This window comes from Numida meleagris, chromosome 2, assembly GCF_002078875.1.
Source record: "Numida meleagris isolate 19003 breed g44 Domestic line chromosome 2, NumMel1.0, whole genome shotgun sequence".
NCBI classification, from domain to species: domain Eukaryota; kingdom Metazoa; phylum Chordata; class Aves; order Galliformes; family Numididae; genus Numida; species Numida meleagris.
Window position 1 is genome coordinate 34,063,836 of NC_034410.1, and position 23,948 is coordinate 34,087,783.

Below are 23,948 nucleotides of genomic sequence, written 5' to 3' on the forward strand. Positions count from 1 at the left end.
TAATAATGTATATATGTATTCTGAAAAGTTGTAATATTTATCTAACAACTGAAATGACTTCTAAAAAGGAAAAAATTACACAGAATTCAGGTTCTGCAGCCCTTTTCAGCATCACTTCACTCACCTTCCAGTGCAAAATTATCCTAAAGCAGAACACCTGGTCCTTGGTGCATCCAGGAAAAGAAAAAGGAAAGAAAAAGGAAAAGAAAAAGAAAAAAGAGGGAAAGGAAAGGGAAAGGGAAATAGAAAGAGAAAGGGAAAGGGAAATAAAGGATAAAGAGAAAGGGAGAGGAACGGAAAAAAAGGAAACGTGTGGAGTCCTGAGAAGTTTATATTGCTGTGCAAAGGCTGGCTGGAGGAAGAGGGAGTTGCTGTGGGACATCCTTGAAACTCCAGTGAAGTCCAGGTACAAGATGGAGCTCTCAGAATCTGTTGCCAGTGTCAAACCATTTGGCTGAACTAGTATCTGAGATCTAGGGACAATAAAGCAGGTGACTTTGTACTCAGCTTTCTGGTTTTCTTGTTGGCTGCTCAGCTGCATTTGGGCATTTGCTTCCTAAGGGAGAACAAAAATCCAAAAGAAGCTGCTGCTAACAGACCCAAGCAGTTCAATGCTAGTACAGTGCTACTATGCCTTATTTCCAAGATCATACAGTAAATGACTCCATTTTGGTTGCAAGTGACAGAAAATTCTGAATATCTGTTTCTAGGGAAAGAACAAACTTATTAGATGATCAAGGGAAACTATAATAGAGAACTGATCAGGATAAACCTAAAAGAACGGTGTAAATCCATTAAGCTGGTAATTGCCTATGCATGATAACCTTATTTTAGCTACTACACTTCTCTTGTAGAAATACTAACACAGCACTATAAAATTTAGGGCTTCTTTTCATGTCTGCCACATCCCAGGGGACCTCAGCCTGAAATACTGCTCCAAGGGATACAGCACATAATCAGTCCCTTTGAAACAGTTTCAGTAATGCTGAATCCATATAAGTGCGGATGCCAATTATGCTAATGAAACTGCAGTGGGACTGCATTTCTAGCCATCTTCTAACAGTGCTGTAAAAGTAACATCACAGTCAGCAACTAAATTTGTGTAGCACATGACTACATAGAGGCTGTTCTGAAACTTACTGTGCTGTGGAAGCGAGGCCAAATGTTCACACAACTTAAGTGTGCTACAGAAAGCAACAAGTATCTAAAGCAAGTCTAGGAATTTCTTGCTATATTCACTTCTCCATTATGAGATGCATCTCCATCTCCAGAAGATGCAAAGCTATCGCAGGCAGTGTCTATGACTGCCTTGTCTCTAGTGCCTTCCTTCCTTCCAAGGCAGTGCTCCATACTGAGCACAAGGCAATTACGTGTTAGATTTTGGCTATTTTATCCAGCAAATGGCACTGGGAAACCATACTGTGCTAGCAAAAGTTTGGGATGCCCCTGCAAAGAGAAGGCAGATCTTTAGCATCTTGTCTTCCTTTCCTTTTTGAGACTGACAAGGTCAGAAGTATGGCATTGCCTCCTTGGCTAGGCACTGCTTTGGGCTCAGGCAGGACCGGTCATGAGGCTTCTCTTTTCCTCTCTTGTGTCCAATCACACAGGGCCTCCTATGGCAAGGAGAACTCATCCCAGATGAAAGGTGGAGGTTTCACAACTGCATATTAGAATATTCCCTTTAAATGCCCTTTGACTAGAAGCAGTGCATACTTTCAGTAGGCATATCTCCAAAGTAAATACCTCAGTCAGGAGGCCAAGGAGCTTAAAGACTTAAATTTCAACAAAGAGCAGTAGCATATGGCCTCCACGCTTTACCTCATACCATCGTTTCAATTCAGGTTTGCATACTAAATGGACAATACAAGTTCTTGCGTAACTGGCATGCACGCATGCTTGCTTAGAGTTCAGTTTCTCCATCAACCTGATAGAAATGTCTTGACAGCCTGCTAATGTTATAATCATCCCTGCAGTGCATCACAGGCCAAGAATAACAGAACAACTTATGTGAACAACTCTAGTAAAGCTACTATAAAGTCCCGCTGAGGACACCTTTAGGGTGTGGTGTGAGTGATTAATATAGGCCATGAGAAGACACAGAAAGGAACGTGGATTCACCAGGACTAAAAGTTTTCTCCCATGATTAATAAGGAAAAGAGAAAACGACAATGCAAAATTGATCAGTCTTCACTTTATTTGACTGCTATTTCTTGCATTAGCATGCAGAGGGGTGGAAAATCTTCCTTCACTAGATTTTTCCACATTAAATCCTATCAGGATCACTACAGTTCCTGTACTTCAGTGTTTCAGCAGCCCTTGCTCCATTCTTCTCACACACTTATCACAGATATCACAGGTATCACAGATATCCCAGGCTGATGGAAACAGCTTTGAAATCACCATTGCTGCAAATGCATTTTTCTTCAATTTATGACCATGACAACTGCAATCAACAATCTTTTTTTAAAATGAATAAAAACATACCACTGTTAACCTTTTGTTTGGTTTATAAAACAATAGTGTTACGTCATGTTTTCCCATCTTGACAGATGTGTTTGATGAGGAGTCTTATTAACCCACTAATTCTGTGGTACGTGATGGATGCTTGGAATTAACATTGTAGTTAATGGCTGTCAGCCTTCCTATGGATAGACTTAACTCCTTGTCATGCCTGTAAATCCATGCTAATGTTCTTCCTTTATTTCATAGGGCACTGGTTCAAGAGCAAAGGCATCCTCTAGTTGGGGTGGTTCCTGAGCTATCTGCTCTGCCCCACTGCACAGGCTGCTGAGCTGCCCACAAAGCTGTTCATAAAATGCTGCTATTTACAGCTTTACATATCACACAAGTGTCAAAATGAGGTAGAAATATTAATCTTGTCAGGTGTCCTGCTGTTTGCTATCTTTTCTTGAGTCAGAGCCCAGAGATGCGCCATATTTGATTAGTAGGCTGCTCGGATGCTCCAAACACAAAGTACTTCCCAAAATAAAGCTTCCATATACTGACATTACCACATCATATTTTCACATCTTCAAGGTTCAGAAAAAAAAGAAAATATTAATCATACTTACAATTTCCTTGATTGTTTCTGTATTATTATTACCTCTTACATACAGCTCTATCCTAATCCTAAAACGGATTTGCTTAGAAAAATGAGCTGCCTTTGGTACCACAGGTGGCATTGCCTCTGACTCCAGAGCAAAGGGATGAGCAGATGCCAGTGCCTGAACAGTGCTCAAAAGGAAATTCTTCATTTTGGAGAAGAGGAGCAAGAACATGGCATAGCACATTAGAGCCTTTCCTCTGCATTTCTCTGTAGGTTTCAGCTTCCCTTCCTCATCCCCCACATGGCACAAGATACGGTGTGAGGTTGTTTGTGCCATCTGAGCTTGAAGCATGCACTAAATAGCCAGCAGATGAGAAGTACTACAATGCTCACACATTTCTGAGGATTGCGTTGCTTCTGTGTGGGATCTGAACTGTTTGTAGGAAGTGTTGAGATACACACATTGGATAAAATTCCCTCAGAATGAATGTATAAGTCATATCTGGAGTTGCAAAGATGCACACAAAGAATGCAGAAATATACAGGTGGAAAGATGGAACAAAGGTGGATGTAGAACTCAACAATTTTACTTAATTTGCCAGTACTGTATTGTATTTGAAGCTTGAGTATGTTTCATTGTTCCTTGCTTGCTACTCGCTGCTGCCACCACGTGTTACTGCAAATTCTTCCTGAAGTGATGGTGCCTCATGAAACAGAAAGCTGCGCTGCTGTGGCTGAGAAGGATCTGAAAACTGGTAAGACACTACCCAAGAGAAAAGCTGGGAAAGAAGATAGCCATTCCTTGGAACGGTGGACATTGCTGGAAACAGTACAACAGACTTGAGAAGAGGCCCCTGTAAGCAAAAGCGCTGGATTTAGCATTGAGGAGTCATTCTATTTGACCAAAATAGACGTTACAGGTATGCACTGGGAAATGTCGGAATACCACAGGTATGTACACTGACACCCTCTCTCTCTCATCCATGCCTTCCTCTTTCATTTGGATCTTTTGTCATTCATTTAGGGAACTGCAGATATGTTGGGTTGTTCTCAAGTAGTGTTGGGACTGACCTTTCAGGTTCACCTTGAGGTAGCAGCCACAAAGTGGCCAGACACACAGTAGTGAACAAAAGTAGACTGCACTCAGGAAGCAGTTTCTTCCTAATTCTACTAATCTGGTAGTGTGCCTGTTCCCTAAGAAAAGAAAGCCAGTCTTCCAATTTGGGCTTGTTAAGACTAATTGTGGAATTTTTATTGTCAGTACGCATGACTAATTAAGAAAATTAACATTTGTTGTGTCTCCATGATATTAACTATGGGCAATTTGCACCAGTGTCATTACACACTGTATTAAAACAAATGAGGCTCTGGACCCATTAGAACAGCAAATTCTTACAGGCTAAACTTCCCCCAGGACTACTAGAGTCTCTGCTATATTTATTTCCTTTTAGATAATACTTTAAGAATGACATTTTAGAGACAATCTGTTGAGAGCTAATCACAAGCTTACAGGATATCATTTCAATGGGATATCTTGATATGAGAGTAAAGGCTCATTCAGCAGTTTGCTGATTTATGGTCCTGCTCAGGAAACACGAAGCATATGCATGACTTAGCTGCTCTCTTTTCCCTCTTCTGAAAGCACAATTCTAGGTATAGATGCAGTGTTACTAGTTCTCACTTTGTTTAATGTGTTATCAGCATATTCTCCTGAGCCAAGGAAAGACTTCAGAGCATCAGCTTTCATTTAAGACACAAAAACAAGTTAGTTTCCAGCTTTGGTAACTGAGAGATTTCAAAGAATTTTCTTTGGATAATTCCAGCTCCAATAATGTGGAAGATACATATTAAATCACACATTTTGGCCACTTGTGTTCTCTAAGGGTACGCTTACATGTGTGACACCGCTGAAAGTTTGCCTGAAATGAGTAGTCCTCTACAAGCACATGCTTACAACTGAATGTGTGCTTAGAGACCTTGCTGAATCAACACTGAGAAATGGGATGGAGGCAATGCCAGAAGGGGCCCTGACAAAGATGTGAGAAAATGGGAAATACACAGATATGAGGCCAATCTTGCTTTGCATAGAGTTTAGCGTACTCAGGAATTACTTCTGCTCTTGCACAATTTTATTTCCAGTGCATACAAGGAAGTTTTTGAGAAAACAGAAACAGTGTCTTCACAGCATCTTCACAGCAACACAAGGCAAAAGACCAAGAGAAAACAGACGTGCCTTGAAAGAGAAGTTCTGACTAGATAAATGGAAATAGCATGGGGGCCATTGAGAATGGAAAGATGCTGCCCAAAGAAGTTATGCAGTTTGTGTCCTCAGAGATTTCCAGAACCTTACTGGATAAAGCTCTGAGCACTGAGGTGTGTTGTCATAGCTGACCATGCTTTGGGAAAAGCCCTCCTGGTGTCCTTTGCCACTTGAGTTACCCTATGGTGCTATTTAGTCCATCAGCTGTGGGCTAAAATGACAGCAAAATCAGACTTAAATTCAGCCATAAATTAATCTACTGTGGTTACAGAACCCAGAGATTCTGTACAACTTTAGCCATGTTAGAAAGTAAACATCATACATGAATGTCAAGGCCAATATTTTAATCAAAAGTGTGGGTTGAAGTAGTTAGTGTGTGTTTTCAAAGGCCAGTTTTCAAAGAAACATTAAAAAACATGGACTCACATTTTATCCAGCAGTGAAGAAACACTTTTATTTATGGGAGGAGAGAACAGAAGCTCTGTCATGATTTGGTGTCAGTGTAAAGCTAGAGTAGACAAGGCCTGTCCTCTACTGAAAAAAAACACAGAAAGTACAAGGCCATTTCTGCAATTGGACTTTGGTCCCTGCAGTGGAATCAAGTTCACCATTTTGAGCCTTAAAACTTTCCACTGCCAACCCTCCTTGATATGACATACTTTTCATTCATGTCCCAGTTTGGGGCCTGTTAGCAGACATCAAAAAGTCTGTTCCAGGCTGTCTCCAATATTAAGTAATTAGTATCCTATTTTCTTGTTTTTTCTTCTTTTTCCACCCCATCATTAAATAGTTCTTTACAACGTACTTTCCTATTGCTTAATGCCCAACTACTGCCATTAGTGAAGCAAAAAGAGGAAAGCAAACACAAGAGGTGTCCCATCTTCAGAAAAATGATTCTTTGATTTCAGTTCTTGAGAACAGTGACAGTAAACCACTACACTCAGCTGATGGAGTCACACCTTTTTCTACTTAAGGGATAAGTCACAGAGTTAGTTCCTCAGTTCTGTGCTGCTGTCTCTGACTCTTGGTTAAGGTTGTGTGTCATTACTATGATGCTACGATGACATATATTATTTTGTGTTTGTCAGACGTAAATGCATGTGGCTCCTCTCATTTACTTCAAAGCTGATGTGGGTGTCCTGAATGCTCTATAATCTTGAAACAACCAGTGTTGCCTTGTTGGAGCTGTCACTATTGCACCTAACAGCAAACAGAGAAGAGAAAGAAAATATGTGTTTTGAAAGATGTGAAGGGACTCAAATAAGTTTAGAATGATAAATAAAGGCAACGCTTCTTTAACAGAATAATCCATATGAGATTTTCTTACTGAGTACAAAAGGATCTACATCAGCTACCTCCAGGGAAAGTCTAAAAAATATTGCAAATGATTTAGGCAGTCATTAAATATGACCTTTGTTCTTGGCAGCAGCACAAGGAAAGCAAGAAATAATTAAGCAAGCGATTGTTGAAAGCACTACTGACCGATTTCAATGCTGAGTTTGTTTTCGGCTGTGAGATATTTTTGCCTCTTGTTGTTTCATTTTCCCATGTTGAAAGCAAGACACAAATTTCATTTTAGCGTCTACAAATCTAGTTATGATAATTAGCGTTATACATTTAGAATTGGCATGAGTTATTTTCATAACATACTACAGCATCCAGCTCTACTGTTTATCTTTTTATGTTTCTGGGTTATGAATTTTTTAGTAATTCTCTGGAAACTGCCAAGTAAGGAACAGTGTATTGCGGAGTTCTGGAAAAATGGCAGCAGCAGGCCATATATTCCTTCAAGGCATAATAAATGAACAAGAAACTTTTTTCAGTTATTTGCCCCTTCCTCTCACTGAGTAGAAGGAAAACAGTCTAACTGCTCAAACGGTTACATTGAGCATCAGCCCTGACTACAGAAAGTGCCAAGAAATCTTCCCAAAATGCCTAGGTACCTAGCTACGAAACTCCTCTCGACTGTCATGAAATAGGGTGGCTCTGTATGTAGAAGATAGGAATTAGCTTAAGGGAAAAATGTAAAAGGCTTAGTAGTTCTGGGGATCAGATAATCATAATCATAGAATTTTAGGAGGGACTGTGTAGGAGATTTGTTAAAATTCCCAAAAAGGGAACAGGAACAGGGTTGGGTAAAATCCACCTGTGTTCTAGTACAGAAGTCACAACACAAGCTGCTCAAAAGGCTGTGCAGTCCAGAGACTATGGGCCTCCTCCCCTGTACAGCCTCAGGCCAAGGTTGGGCAAAGCATCCAACCGTCGCTTAGAATAGAAAAAAAGAAGAGGTAGTCAATAGATAACTTTTGAAGAATCTGCTGACAACAGAGAATGAACAGGATGTCAAAAAGATGGAGTACCACGAAACAAAGTGAGGAAGATGAACCAATAAGCTCATGAACTTTGACCCATGCAAAGAGAGACTCGAAGGGAATGAACCCTGGGAGAGAGTGAGGGGAGGGGGGAACAGAGGATGAGTTCACCTGTTACAAGATAATGGTTAAAATGGTATATATATCCATAGAAAATCTGAGTTCAGGACTCTACCTGTGTAGTAGTAGCCCAGCCTATATGATGGTGACTATTTGAATAGAGCAAGAACCTAAAGTACCTGACAGACTCTCTGGCAGTCTTTAACACCGTACTTGGAAAATTGTTGCAATCAAAGTAAGCAACCGGTATCATTTCCAATCAAAATATGTCACAAGTTGAACAGAAATCAGCAGTGTCATAAAGTCATGAAAAAGTCATCTATTCTTGAGTGCTGTGTGCACAGGCCAAGAAGGGTATGGACCTGTTGGATATAAACAGAACGAGAGCAACAAATCCTACTGTGTTGTCAGATGCTGTGTTTTGTTTGCACAGCTTAAAAGAGCTGGAGTTTTCTTGTCAAGCAAGGAGAAGCATAGGGGGGTTGAGATACCTCTTGAAATATATAAATAATTAGAGAAGAGGAATGAACTACTACTTATTGGAGTCTCCCCTGTGGAGAGGATGAGAACTAAAGGGCTTCAAAAGCAACAAGGAAGATTCAGGTTAAATATTAGGAAAAAAGAAGTTTAACAGTAAGGGCTATTTGAGGACAGGACTAAGCAACCTGGAGGAGCTGTGCGCTTAGCACCACAGAGAGGCCTTAACAGCTGCCAGATGTGGGATAGGTTTGGTTCTGCCATGAAGAGAAAGGATAGACAAGATGAGCTCTCATCTAACCCTATTTGCTATGGTTCTGTGATTCATTGCACTGGAAATCCTTTCTGCAATTAGTGCAGCCAGCAACATTAGTTCCAGTATCAAAGCCATTCTATTAATGGGATACATGAGCACATGTGGATAGAAGTTCTGAGGAGTAAAGCATTGCATCCATCATTTTATTCTTTTTTTTTTTCTGATTTATAGTACTGTACAGTGGCCTGACTTAAGAAATTTGTTAATTATCCAGAGCCCTATTAGTAGAAAGCATCTGTTTTATTTTCATGTTTTGAAGGTTTGAGGCTGGATACTCAGCAGTATCTTAATTTCTGTGGCTTAAAAGGTCACTGAGAGGTTATCTTATGCCAATAAAATTAGGGCCTTTTTTTTTATGGTAACATTAAGAGAACCATTTTTATAAATCTTTAAATAATGAATGAATTTTCCTCCATTATTTCACAGTGTGTAGCCATAAATAACCTGTTGTCATGCTAGTCACATCATAAAATTAAGCCAATTACAACCAAGTTAAATAACTGATGTAGTTTAACAGTCCATGTAACTAATGTGAGTGGTAAGCAAATAACTTTAATAGTAATAAATAGATCTAATATTAACATTGCATCATAATGAGGCTAATTTTTGAAAAACTCAGATGTGGATTAGCTTAAAAAAAAAGCAGTTTAGAATTGGCAGTGAATAAAACTTTCAAGCCAGTCAAAGGATAGGAGAGCAAGATTTTCTATTCCCAGATGTCTGTGTCATTTTAGAACAAGAAACCAGTGTCTTACATTCAAGGGATGCTGTACCAGTATCAAAGCATGAATATAAACCAGTAGCAGCTGGAAGGGAATATCTAGGTGGATGTGTACATACTGATCTGGGGCTTTCTTTTGTCCTTCAGCTATAGGAAGACAAGAACTTGAAATGACATCTAGTCCTGGGAATAGCTGCTCTAGTGTTGCTGATATTCCCCTGGAGTCCAAGCTACTTCACCAGAACTCTCATCTTTGTATATTCTCCTTGAAGAGAAGTCCCCTGCCTCTCTTACAGGAGTTCAGTCTGATATGCCTCCAGTTTCCTGAATATACGCCTGTTTAAGAAAACTTCTGTGTGCACTTCATCTAATCAAAAATAAAGATCTCTCATCTTCCTTCCTACAGAGCACTTTAAATGCCACAACCCAGTCCTGCATTTGTTTATAGAGGCAAAATCTGCTGACATAGTTTATGAACCTCTCCCCTTCTCCTGGAAGAAGCTTCCCCCGAGGATGCAACAAAGCACCTGAGCAGTGCCATGCTAATGTAGAGAACAGACATGGATGGTGGTCAAATGACAATGCAGAAAGAGCACTTCTCAATGTTTTTCCAAAGCTGCACAGCCCTGTACCCATAGCCCCATGCCCAAGGGTTCCTTCCTGGGTTGTCCTTCCCAAGAGATCTGGTCCATCACTTCTGTGCCTTGGCATGATCTGTATTTGGTCAACCTCTTCCTGCTCCTCCCTGCCCAGGGGGCTGGAGTCATTATGTCCCATCTTTCTGCATTTTTTTGACTTTGTGCCATGTCAACACTCTTTTCTGCAAATGGTTGATATTTGCACATCATTTTTCCTTTGGCATGTTGAAAGCTGCTAGCCTCGTGGAAGACATCAGCTGAGAACATAAGAACACCTGATAGAATGCACTTTTAAATCCATTAAACCCCTGTCAATAATAAGGTTGTTACTGCATCTCATGTTTATCATCTCACTCTTGAAAGACTGTCTGGAAGCACTTAATGTTTTTACAGCTCATTTCTAAGATTTCTTTTTTACCTTGCTTACCAGCTATTCAATTCTGCTACTTACTGTAGTGCAAGAAAAAGGTCCTCATCACAGTTTCCTGAAAGATAAGTGTAAGAATAAAAGTTAGATGTCAAAGGACATTCACCTCTAGCTACTTAAGGGAGCAAGCAGGGTTTATTCTGTTACTAAACGGGGTTTTCCGATTCTCAAGTTAATGGTAAGACCATTGGATCCTGTTGCTTATCAGAAGCTATAATAAGAAACAAAATCAATCTAGATGAGGCCATTTCTATTATTCTTTATTGGTGTAATGTAATGTCTTGTATGCTGAAATAGCTCTCATTTCATTTCTAGAGGACTTTAATGTCTTTGCCTCAATGTAAAACATATTACATTCACTGGATACCTGAGTAGTTATGTTCTTGTAGCTTCATGCAGGATCATCCACCCAAAAAAAGTAAAATCAAAGATAATGAATAAGGAAGGATAATTCAAGCTAAAATGTGTGTTTCTTACTACTCTGGCATCATTCCTGCTATTCTTTTCTGTTCAGCTTAAGTGAAATGACATCCTAAGCTAATTCTTTCATTAAGGTAGTACTCTAATTTAGGTTTACCATGTGTCTTAGAAGACATTTTATTTGTATGATTCTGCAATGTGGTTTCCTTACAGTCATTATTGTGTTGGGAGTCAGAAGAAGAAAGAACATTTAGGCATTTTCTAGTTTATCCTGTACATATTCACAAGGAATTTAGCTCCAAATAAGCTCTAAATAATAAAATGCATGGCCTCATAACATACTGCTAAGTTTTTTGCTATCCTAATTCACTCTGATTTTGCAAACAGATGCTCTAAGTACTGTTCTTAATTAAATACCAACGCCTGGGTTTCAATGTTGGTCCATGCCAGCAGAAGATAGCACAAATCTTGGCACCAGACCAAGATCTTTCTTTAAAGAAAGACGCACACACAAAATGAGGAGAGCAGAAAAGGAGAAGGAACTGCTAATAAATGACGGAAGAAGAGGCAGAAACTTGGTTTTGCAAACTGTGTTGCTCCCTGGTTCCCTTCCCTAGCTCACTGATCAGGTCATTTCTTTGGATTAATTGGATACCTTGGACTTAAAGTCATTGGTAGCCTGGGGCTCAGGAGCTAACAGAGCAAGAAAGCTTTCAAGGCTGCACGTTCTCCCAGTCCGTGTCAGACTCTTAACCTCTCCAAGGTCATTTACCTACGTTCCAACACATCAATTTTAGTGAACTGATTAATAACTGATGTTTTTATTTAAAAGTCATAGTGATAACACTGTCCTTTGTGTTAGTGTGAAGTAGGGTTTTATTTATTTTTAGATTTGCTGTCTTTTGTGCACAACTTTGTAGGACAAACTGATTCAAACTTCTGTTTGCTTTATAGGCCCCTCAGTCTACCATCTGCCTTTCCTTATCATGTGTAGACACAATTTCTGGTGCTCCTTCTCTTCTCACCAGTTTCAGAGGAAAGTTCAAGGAGCCAGCCTGAAACTCCAGCTGTTTAGAGACAAAGCACTGCATTTTCAATTCTCAGAGAACATTTTTCTATCTTTCTCCTCTGACAGTCACTGGTGTTGCCTCTCTTGTGATTGCTTCACCTCTGTATCACCTCTGAATCTGTTCTTTTTCCCTGTTTCCTCTTTTCCATTCAGTCATTCTCTTTTCACAGTTTTCTTTCTGTTTATCTGATCTGATCCTAATTCAATCCTTCACAAGTGAGAGAACACCTGTGGAGTGACTATCATAATTTTTACCATCATCCCAGTGAGCTTCATTGCTTATGTTTTCCCTACCCCACTTATGTCTCATCTTCAAGCAGTGTAGTATGGAGACTGCCCACAAATTTTCATTTGCACATGGATGCCTCATTCATATTTGGTCCATAGTCAGCATTAGAATGAGCATGCTTAGCACTGACACATAGAGTCAAACTAAGCAGGACCAGCACCACAGAGTTTCAAGATATTCTAAAGAAAAAGAACTTGTATGCTAATCCCAATCTTATTTTATGAGTTCCTTAGTTTCAGGCACTGGAAAAAAATCTCAAGTGGCTTCATTTGACCAATCTACTGTTTTATTCTATGCTCAAGTGTAGTTTAAGTTTCATGATGCTCATGGATAAAGATGTCTGGGTTTTGTGGAGAACTGGATGCTCAGCACAGGAAGAAACAACGATATTCAGCAACTAGAGATGCTCAGTCAGGTATTTTCTTACTGCAAAATTTGCACTGTTCAAGTCCCCTTGAACAAGAATGGCCACAGTAGGCTCATGGGCCATTCCTGCATGGCCATTCTTGTCTTCTCACCAGATCTGTTGTGCAGAAATCCCTGAAGAAAATTAGAGGCACAGCATGGAGGTGATAACCCCTTTTCTCCCACATCTCAGGCATTTTAGCATTGTCTCATTCTATCTGTTCTACCCTATGCCACTTGTCTGCAGTGAAAAAGAACCAGAGGGCTTTGACTGGGAGACAAAGCAGAGTACAATGATTCTCTTTCAATATCCTCACAGTAACCTTATTTGTGTGCAGTTTATTGCTTGGCATTCTAGTGGAGTTTCACCCTGGCTGTGTGTTCAGGAATCTTCAGAGCTAGAACACTTTCCATGAAAAACTCCCAAGCATCAGACTATAACCATAGTTAAGGAATGGAGAAGATCCCTGATTGGAAGGCTTTTGACAGCAAACACACTGATAGATAGATCTGATAGATAATGTGGTTTGGTTTTGTGTGGGTGTGCGTGTCTACCTGCAAAAACAGAAAACTGAGTGAAGAAAGGAGATAATTAAAAAAAAAAGTCAAAACTGACTATATTCTTCTAAAAAAATTTCCCTTCAATGAAAAAAAAATTGTCTTGATATGCAGCTTATTACTACTACAGCCAGCTAAAAAATGGCATTCCTGCCAAGCACGACAATACCATCCCAGTCAACAAACTCTTATGCATGTCCTACTTTGTGGTATCTTATCAGCAATAAATTGCATTCCTAATGAGTGAATAAAGAGATTCCAACATGCCAGAAGCAGGACTAGTTTTTACAAGTCTACTCAGTGGACAAGCAAAACGAAGAGAATTATTACAAGCTGCTTTGGAGAGCCAACTATATAAGAATGAATTCTAAAATTGTGAGGTGTTTTTGTATGCACCTTGACAAAATAAAGCTGTTGCTTTGCAGGTCAGTTATTTCTGTCTGTACTTTTATTCTTAAAACCAATTGGTTTGCATGTCTGGCAGAGTGCAATGAATCCCATTCTTGAGTATAAACAAAATCTTAGACAAACATTTATATTTTTTCCTTTTTATGCAGAAGTTAAGAAAATACTCACTGTATCAAGAGCCACAAGAACCACAAGAACAAGCAACATGATTGACAGATGGTTTTAAAAGAATGGTGACATTTTTGGCAAAAGCAATCATAGGATCACAGTGCAGTAGAAATGGCTTTGGAAGAAAGTTGAAACCATGCTGGACCCTCTTATTTATCTGCAAAAATATATTACTCATGTGGTAGCAACAGTACTGACACTGTACTGAACTGTTATATAGTATTGTCCGCAATTCATTTTGGGTAAGAAAAGTAAAATGTGATTCATCTAGTGTGCTCTGTTCCCCAAACATATAGTGTGCTATCCAGTTGGCTTTTACAATGCAATATATTGAAGACTGAATCCCAGTGAGATAGTTTCATGAATTTATCACTTATGGCTACAGGTATGGTATATTGTGGCAATTAGCAGTTTGCAAAAATAAGGTCTCTCTGCTTCAGAGTACCCCGGTCACGACAATGTATCAACTATATGATGACATTACACACTTTTATAGGCACAATTAAAAGGACTGAATGAGTTTGCTGAGTATGTTCTCTGTATGGGGTAATGCTTAACTGTAATAATTGTATATTGAATGATGCATGTGAGTTATGTCGTGTGACCTGATTAGTCAGAAATGGTGTTTCCACTCTATGGAATGAGATTGCTATCAGTTGCAATAAAACAAGCAAGACTTTACTTGATGTGAACTGTGTGCTGCTAACATGGTTGAGTCTTTGAACTTGTATATAAAACATTTGAGAGGCTAATTCTAAGGATCTGAAATGGAGGTAGAGCAAACAGTTTCAGAACCTGATTGCAATGACAGGAATGAAGGTATGAGTTGATGAAATGGTTTTAGGAGAGTCACTAGCAAAACTGTTTCTCAAGGAAACAATGTGTGTTGATTTTGCCTATACACTAAAGCAGAGCAGTTTCAGTCTGATTTCTCTGTCCTCCATCTGAATTGATTTCTCTAAGGCATATTCTTCTGTCTGGAATTTGCTGGACTCAAATTTGTTTGATCATGTGACTATGTTTGCTGCACAGAGGGGCTTCTTTACCATCCTCTGCTTATGTCTCATCTTGCCTTTCAGAGAGATCTAGGCAATTTAAAGATCTGGGTAATTACCAGCTCATGAAATATAACAAGAATAAGTGTCAGATTCTGCACCTGGGGAAGGGCAATCCTGGCTGTGCATACAGACTGGGGGATGAAACGCTGGAGAGCAGCCCTGCTGAAAGAGATCTGGAGGTCAACAACAAGTTGAACATGAGTCAACAGTGTGCCCAGACAGCTAGGAAGACCAACTGTATCCTGGGGTGCATCAGGCCCACACTGCCAGTGGGAGAGGGAAGGGATTGTCCTTCTCTACACTGCACTGGTGCATCCTCTCCTTGAGTAATGTGTGCATTTTTGGGTGCCACATTACAAAAAGGACATAAAACTATTAGGGAGTGTCCAAAGGGCTACAAAGATGGGGAAGGTTCTAGAAGGGAAGATGTATGAGAAGAGGCTGAGGTGCCTCGGTTTGCTCAGCCCAGAGCAGAGTTGCTGAGGGGAGGCCTCATGGCGGCTGCAGCTCCTCACAGGGAGCAGAGGGGCAGCGCTGAGCTCTGCTCTCTGGTGACAGCGAGAGGGACCAAGAGAATGGCACGGGGCTGCGCCAGGGGAGGGTTGAGCTGGGTGTCAGGAAAAGGTTCTTCACCAGAAAGTGGTGGGCATGGAACTGGCTGCCCAGGGCAGTGGTCATGGCACTGAACTGCTGGAGTTCAAGAAGCATCCAGACAAGGCTCTCAGACATATGGTCTGATTTTTAGGTAGTCCTTTGTGGAGCTAGAAGTTGGACTCAATGATCCCTATGGGTCCCTTCCAACTTGGGATATTCTATGATTCTCTGATTCATCTGTGTATAGCAGTTACCAGAGGCTCAAGCTACCTCCCGCCCTAGCCCTGCCTGCACCTGGAGGCCCCACACTGCTCCTCACGCTCAGGCTGTGGTCCTTCCAGTTTGCCCATTCTCATATCCCAGGGAAACAGTTATTCCTCAGAGGAGGCACGTCCTCCAGTTGTCATTCCTTCCTATTGTGGAGGGAGTTGGGCAAGGGCAAACACAGTAAAACACTGATTCTGCCCAGAGGACACCTCATACCTGCGTCTTTGCTTCTACCTTTCTTGTCATTTGAGGATCTTCCAACAAGTTACCAAAGAGGCACAGTGAACTCTGTCTCTTCATATTAAACTTCCTTCCCATTATTTCAATGCAGCTTCTCTATTTATTGCAAACAATTTCATATCACAGAGGTCCCTGTCTCTGGGCTTTGGTTGCCGTGTCCCCCCTCCTTCTGTCTCAGTCTTTCTAATTTGGGGAGGTTCAAGTACCTTCTCATCCTAAAGGCCTTATCTAGCTGTAGCTATCTGTGGGCCAGGAAGTCCTTTCACATGCATTACTGGTGGCTATGTGAGTACTGTGGGGGAGCTTTGCTGTATATTTGCCTTATTATATTCTTCCTGAGGTCTGCACTGTTGCTAAGAGTCAGAAAGAAGACAAAGAGCCAGGTGGGTCTTTGCCTGATCATCAGACAGTATTTTCATTTTGTATGTCTTATAGGATTGCACTTACAAGTGTTAAATACTTCCAGAAAGCTCTTGGATATACTAGGAAAGCAAAAAGAAGCTTCAAAGATGTCTCCCAGTTAAAAGCTTGAATGGCAGCACTGTTGGTTATGCTGTCAACAGTGACAAAACAGAAAACACCAGAGAAGATTTTGAAAGAAAATCCTCCTTTTGTTTAGTCATCTTAATCTAAAAAGTAGTTTACGATCATTCTCTAGCAACCGTTTCTGTTTTTCTGTGTTCTGTTATTGAGATCATATGATTTTGAGAGTTGCCACTAGTTAAAAATTAGAGCTAATACAGAAATTAACCCCAGAAATTGCAAGGGGATTTACAGACTTTGCACCTGCCCCTCCCTTGTTATATCCCTCAGACAAATTCAGACAGAAATACTAGAAACCTGCTTATTGAGCAAGCAGAGATATGGAGATGAGTATATTCTGAGCACAAACAGGCATTTTGTTCACCATTAACAGGATGAAACACGGCACTGTTGAGAGGAGCCTTTGTTGCGAGGATCAGATGAGGCAGATTCTGCAAGCCTGGCAGCCCCGATGGCATAGCTCTGCTTGTTTAATTACCAGCACTGCTTACGGGGGGGAGGGAGCCTTCATAGTAGTGGGAGAGCCACAGATCTCCTGGCAAGTCCCAAACCAGCCTAGCTCAAATGCTATGCCAGGTGGGTGCTAGTTGACATTGCTTGCCACTGCTCACCCTTTTCAGTTCATGGAGTGCTCTGGTGGGTAAAGCAAATCTGTTTCTAATGACTTGCAGAGCCTATTTATAATGCCAGTGACAGGGCATTTGGCCCTGTCTTCCAATGCACCTTTTGTATACAAAATATCTGATATACATATATGATTTGGCTTTGCTTTCGCACAGATGTGTGCAAGAGCAAACACGGCCAGCTCATGTGACTCATCAGATGTTGCTAGCGCTCATACAAAGAAATTCGCTTGAGGAAGATGGGTTTCGGTCATGTGCTCAGGTCCCATGTCCATATCTCAGTTTGCCCGAGTTCAGGAGGAAAACTGGAAATCAGTGTTGGTGTAGCCTGGACCAGCTTGGTGCCATGGCACTGATATAAGCTGGGGTTGCTTGAATTCAAGGAATTTTAATTTGGGTTAGTTTGTTTTTCTGTACAGGGAATGCATGTGCTTGGTGCTTTACCTGAGGATAGTAGAAACAATCTGTATATCACTCAGAGACAACTTGTTAAGAGCAAACTTGCTTGATTGCTTCTGTGTGCTTGAGGCTGTTGTTGTTTTAAATTACTTTTATTTCAGCAGCACCTCAAAGACCCTACCACAAAGAGGGCATGATTTTCCTAGCAATATAAAATGCAAAACAACACCTTCCCCAAACAGGTGATGGTCTCAGTATGTCTTGGAGGCTAAGGGAAGATGCAAGGGAGCAAAAGCACAATGCAACAAGGCACTTCCTCACGGCATCCATCAGTTGATAGCCAAGCAGGGGCTGGATGCCAGGTTTCCTGTCGTGGCGGCACGTTCCCACTATTCCAGTCTCCTCAGTTATTGCATCTGCCTCTTGTCTTTTCAGGGCAGTTTACAGAAATCTATTATCTGATGAATCTTACATTGCTTGATATAGCCAGTGCCCTTGCTAACACAGTGCCTGCCTCCCTGCTCTGTAGGCTTTGGAGCTGTGCTCCTGGAGGCACCCCTGAGTGTGGGTGACAAGTGAGGAATTTGTCCTAGCAAATGTGGTAAAGGGAAGGCAGACCATGGGCATGTGCAAGCTGCCTTGTTAAAACACATCAGATTGACCCTGCTCACTGCCAGAAAATCACCTTACCAGAGCCAGTCCAGAACTACCGGGAAAAAGAAGGAGCAAGACAGAGCCAGGTCTGAACTCATAAAACTCTACAACTCCACCAGATTGCAGGCCTGAGTGAATACAATTAAAAAGATGATGTCTAGATCTAAAGAAGAATTTGGGATAATTTTGCAGTGGAAATTTCCTTCTTTACTGAATCCAAGTAAGGGAAAAGAGGAAATGTATGCTATAGGCAACAAATATCATTAACAACAACTCTGCTGCCTTTTTCCACAAAATTTTGACCTCAAAAAGCAAGAAGTGCCAAACTCTCCAAAAATATCCCTTATACTTTTTAAGGAATGCTCAAAATACTATGGTGGGGGACAGCATTATAGCATATCCAGGATTACATTATGGAATTAACTACTTTTATATGTGGAATCACCATGTGAACTGGCAATCACATCTCATTCAACGTGCTGTTATTTATCTATCGCCAGAATCACACATGGTGCTCAACAGACAAAGGAAAAATTAAAACCCCCAGAGCATGAGTTTGATCATCATAATTAGACATAATCAGATTGGAAGATATTTTTTTCAATTATTTTTGTTGCATTGTGCTGTGTCAAATTTGCTGTAAAATGCCAATTTATGAAAAATGAAAGATTTTCGGGAAAAGATTTACTTATATGAATTTCTCATTCAGTTATGTTGAAATAAAATGTCAATACAAAGAAATTCTTTAGCCATGTTCTAAAAGAAAAAATTTGCATGTCACACTAACTTTTTGCTTTTACATGTGAGTCAACCTGTATTAAAATTACACAACTGGTTTTTAATGCAGAGTGATCACAAGTGAGTGTTTTGATAATCTATCTTACATTAAACTGTAAGGATTTATATTTTCCTCCATGCTTTTGTGTAAAACATGTTCTGTAATGTGCTTATTACTAGAATTTTTTTGGTAGTGTGATACAGTGGAGTATGAAACCACATCAGGAAAGGGGGTCATGCTGGTGCCTGGCAGTGGAAAAGAATCACACAGGCTTAGAAACACAGACAGGCTAGAGGAGGCACAGGTTCAGAGCAATCCAAGCAGAGCAGCAGCATAAGAAACATCTCAGAGTTTCTCATGGAAGAACACCAAAGCAGCCCCAGGGCCAGGTGAATTGACAGGGCCTGGAGGGAGGCAGGCAGTGGGGGAGCACAGCGTGATGCAGAGCGCATGGCTGAGGAGATGGCTGAGCCTGGAAAGGATGCGCTACAGGGAAATGTCAGCATGAATATTTCATATGTTGACCCTTTTTGTAGTTTCGACATCTTAAAAGGCAGTGACTGTAACTGATGTTAGACTCTAGGTAGATAATTCCTATCCCAGAAGACTGACATACATTACCCAAAAAATGCAGCTCTTGGCTACGTTCTGCAAGATGACATGTATTGCCACCTGGATTCCCTGAAGAAGTACCATCATTATCTGCCTGAACCTTAATTTCCTGTGGAATATCTTCTGTGTGCTTTTTTCTTTCTAGCTAACATTGCAGTTTCGTATAAGAGGGGACAAGAAGGTGTAATAAGACTCTGTAGACGCAGGTTGAAACCAGACGAGTTCAGACTACAAATTAGGTGAAAGCATTTTTGCCTATCAGTGAAGGTAAGTAAACATTAACTGGAGCTGAAGTGGATTTTCCACAATTGAAAGCTTAACATTATAATTGGTTGATTTCCTAGCACCAAACATGGGTAACAAATTTTGCACAGGAATTAAGAGAGAAGCATTCTTTGGTCTGTGCCTTGTGCGAGATGAGGGCAGTCTTTTCTGACCCAGGTTGCTGATTACCCTACAGCAAACTCTCCTGCCCTCAATAAGAAGAAATTAGTGAACTGAAACCTAACTGCATATGCCCCAGGTTCCAGCAAAACCCTTTTATACTAAAAGCTATTTCCCTGGCTACAGTCTGTATATAATAGCATGCTAGATATAGGATATCCATTGGAGCCTTTTACATTATATACTCTCTGGTAATTGATGCAGTGTCTAATGGACTCATCTAGTGCAGGAGTAAAAACAATACATTCTGTGAAAAGGTTTATGCTCAGACTCTAGTACAGGTTAATATAGCTTCTTTTCCATGTTTTGAGATCACACTCCCTGCTGGATTTACCTGTGAAATCTCTCAAGCAGAGCTCCCATCTGCCTGCAAGGCTTTGTGGAGGTGCCATGACCTCCTATTTCTGGACTTGAGGACTGGGACTCTTGCTGTTCTGACCTTCTTCCAGCTGACGTAGAAGAGGAGGGTTGCCAGGCCACCTCTGCCATGTAGGGCTATCTTGTTGACCACGAGCAGGACTGTGCTCTCCTCATCCTTAGGCCAGATTGGATGGAGCCCTGGGAAACCTGATCAAATGGATGGCAACCCTGTCCATGGCAGGGGGGTTAGAATTGGATGGCCTTTAAGGTCCCTTCCAAGTCAAACTATTATATGATTCTATGATTCCATGATTCTATAATTCTACGATTGTCACCCACCCTGCAGGTCCTAAGGGCAGCCCAGAAACAAAGCATTAAAGGACCTGGAGATGCTTATTGCTGAAAGTGAGGTAGTTATTGAAATGCTTTGCTGGATCAAAGCCCTTGGACTCTTTCAACAAATAGTAAGATACCATTGTCTCATTCTGCACTTGACAGCAACCTGTACAGCCTGTTTCTCATATGAGCTATAATGAGAAAGTCGATGTGTATCAAGTAGGAGATGGAAGAATAAGTCTCAAAGTTTACCTTTGCTTTGCTTTGGTTTCCTCTGTTGTCATCAAAGGGTTGACAAAAATTATTCTTAGGGAATTTAAATATTAATATGGGCTAAAATGCAGGTGAAACCAAAAACAGGGAAAACATTTTACTAATCTATAAACTAGACAGAGCAATCTACCAACTGGGAATAATGCTAAGTAGGCACTTTAAGTTACAGTGTGGAATGAGTTTGATCAATTCACTCCAAGCCACATTAGTCTCATAAAAGCTGAGAGTAGCATTTTCTCCCAAGGGTTTCCTTTGAGGGATATTCCTCTCAGAGTGCAGTATCACAGAGGCAATTAAGGATGATAATGTTTTTTTGCATATACTAAGCAACTAATGAGTCAACATTGATCAAGATATGCTTTTGTCATTTTTTTAAATGCACTTCCAAGTTCACAGTATAGTTGCTGTCTGAGATGACTGAAGCAATAATGAGTAGCTAATACTATTATACCGTCACCCTATGAAGTATTTTAGATGAGCAAATACCTTCCAGGAAGCTAGAAGGGAAAAACAGTGTTCTCATTAATAGTGTGTGTGCTCTTGTCCAGGTGGAAAAGAAAATGCTTGGAAATATTATGGATCTTTCTAGCATCACTGGCACATTCTCACTCTTCCCTTCCAGATAAATTGGCATTAATGCTCCCAGCCTCAGTGATGGCTGCAAGCTCATTACAGGTGCTGCTTTGCTTGTACATCATTACTGTCCCACAAGCATGTAATGTATTGCCTAGAGAGGATTTCTGGATATTTTCCCCAATGTAAAACCACAGCGGCTTATATTTAGTCCTTCGGCTGATGACAACCCTACCTGCATATATCCTCTCTCTCTCTCTCTCTCTCTCTCTCTCTCTCTCTCTCACAAACAGACATACATACACTTGACTTTGAACTCTGACATTTATCTCATTATATAAATTCCTTCAATTAACCAACACAATGCATTAGTGTAATCGTTAGTCCTAGCCTGCATTCTCTTTCGGAATAGCCAAGCAGAGTTGTAGTAATGTTGTCATGATACATATTGTACACATAGTTTGAAACTAGGCTCTAAAGTGTTACTGGTGAAGGCCTTGCTATGGTAATGTTCTTGCTTCAAGGTTATTAAAGCTGTCTCATCTTTGTAAGAATCGTGCTTGCCACTATGCTTCCAGCACAACAACACTATACATTATCTTTCGTGCCTTCTCTGTATAAACTTTCTGCCCAATGGGACAACTTAAGGCTTACAACAAGTGAAATGATACATTCAATGGTGCCCTTGAAAGTGCAGGGCCATAAAATGGAAACAGAAAATCCAGCATGATTAGCAGTAGTTCAGTTCTGAGCTCATTTGCATATTTTTCATCCTCTAGACACCAAACTGCAATGTGATCCAATGTTAACTAAAGCCTGACAAATCCATGGTAGCACGCAGAAATACGCATTCCAGAAGAGAGTAATACTCCCATCATGGTCCTAACAACAAAGTTCAACTTAGCCAAGGGAATTCTTTTCCTCATGAAATATGAGGGGACACAGAAGGGATCTGGGAATGTGACCAAGCACCATGAAATCACAAGGCAGGACTTCCACCACCAACATCCCCTATTGGTCAGTTCTAAACAGTCTGTGCTAAGTACTACACTAACATCCAGGACCTGAGTGCCCAAACAACTCTTGGGTTGTGACAGGGGCAGAACGTAACTGGCCTTGTCGCTTCAGTGACAGGGAGCCAAGACATCATTCTCCACAGTTACTGGAGCAGGGATTCTTAGAGCAGCAGAGTTCATGTCTCCTATCCTAACTTTTTGCAAGGGCAGCCTGAGACCTCATTAGGATTGTGACTCTTCATCACAAGGATCTCTGCTGCAGAACAGGGAGATACCATTAATGAAATGAGCACTCGCAATCAAGTCTACTGGATGTTACTGAATTGCAGTAGTTTTAGCACTGAAATCATAGAATCATTGAATGGCTTGTGTTAGAAGGGCCCTTAAAGATCACCTAGTTCCAATCCGCTAATGATGTTTTATAAGAAGTTCTCAACAGTCTTTTCGAGACAATCCAGCATTGTCTTTAGCATGGAGAGAGCAACGGAGCTGCTTAGTTAGAGTTGCTTATTCAAGACGTGGAGTATTCACGCCCCTAGCAATAATTAGCATACCCTCAAGAAAGTGCTGGGGGCTGGGAGCCTTCCCACTGCTCTGTGATAATAGCTTTAGTCACACTTTACAGTACTGTGCCATTTCCACACATTTACCCATAGCGAATCACTTGTTTCTAGGGTGATTCACAGCCACGGCTGCTTTCCGTCCTCCTGGGGGTTTTCTGCAGTGTGAGGCTTCCCACAGGCTCAGTGACACCCCTGCCACGGGCTGTCCTTGGCTTCCAGCCTGTGCTTCTCTGCTGGCCGGAGCAGTGTGAGGGTGGCAAAGAGAGCAGATTGGCCTAGCCCTGCAGAACGTCGTGTTGCACCAATGGGATGCTGTCAGGGAGAAAACAGCAGGTCAGTGCCTTGGCAAGAGCTAATTAGCACAGCCACGTCAGCTGCACTGCGGCGGGTGGCACGTTGCCAGCTGATGCCAGCCCAGGATCCAACTCTGTCTATCTAGGAAAAGCAGAGTGCATCTGGGCTGGAACAATGCTTGGGAAGGGATTACCAAAAGTGAAAGGAGCGCGGGGTTTTTGCTCACTTTTCTCCATGCAGGCTGTTTCCCATACACTGAGGCTGGGCAAGGTGGGCTTTGTGGATTCTTTTTGGGCTCTCACAGGATTGCAAAATGTTGTGGGGTGGTTTTCTTATTAAGATCAGAAGAAGCCGTGAAAAGCTTCCCAAACACACTGAATTTCTATTACATAGGGGGCTTTATCCCATCCCTTTCATTTTCAGGTGATGAGAGCTGACACATGGGAAGCAGTAAAAGTAGAATTTGCCACCCTGTGTCACCTCAGTCCCTTGGCACCTGGGGTTCCCAAGGGAGAAGTGATGCTGCAGCAGCTGTTCTGCACCAGGGGAGCACAGGGAGGGTTTGCTGGGGGGCCCTCCTGCTGCACTGCAAGCCACAGCTGCAAAGTGCTGAACACCAAGTGCATGTTGAGTACTGCCAGAAGCATCACAACACATTGCAAGTACTTCCATCCTTTCAGCAAAAAC

The 23,948-nt window shown here is 41.2% G+C and overlaps 1 long non-coding RNA gene across 10 annotated transcripts in view; it reads right to left on the bottom strand.

The window, feature by feature from the left end:
* LOC110394024 overlaps positions 2,177-23,948 on the bottom strand; it is a 93,419-nt gene continuing 71,647 nt past the window's right edge. For 9 of the 10 annotated variants that reach the window (XR_002435332.1, XR_002435330.1, XR_002435331.1 and 6 more), the window contains one exon: positions 2,177-23,279. This is a non-coding gene — a long non-coding RNA (uncharacterized LOC110394024). The remainder of the gene's footprint in view (positions 23,280-23,948) is intronic. The other variant, XR_002435334.1, reaches the window with a different exon arrangement.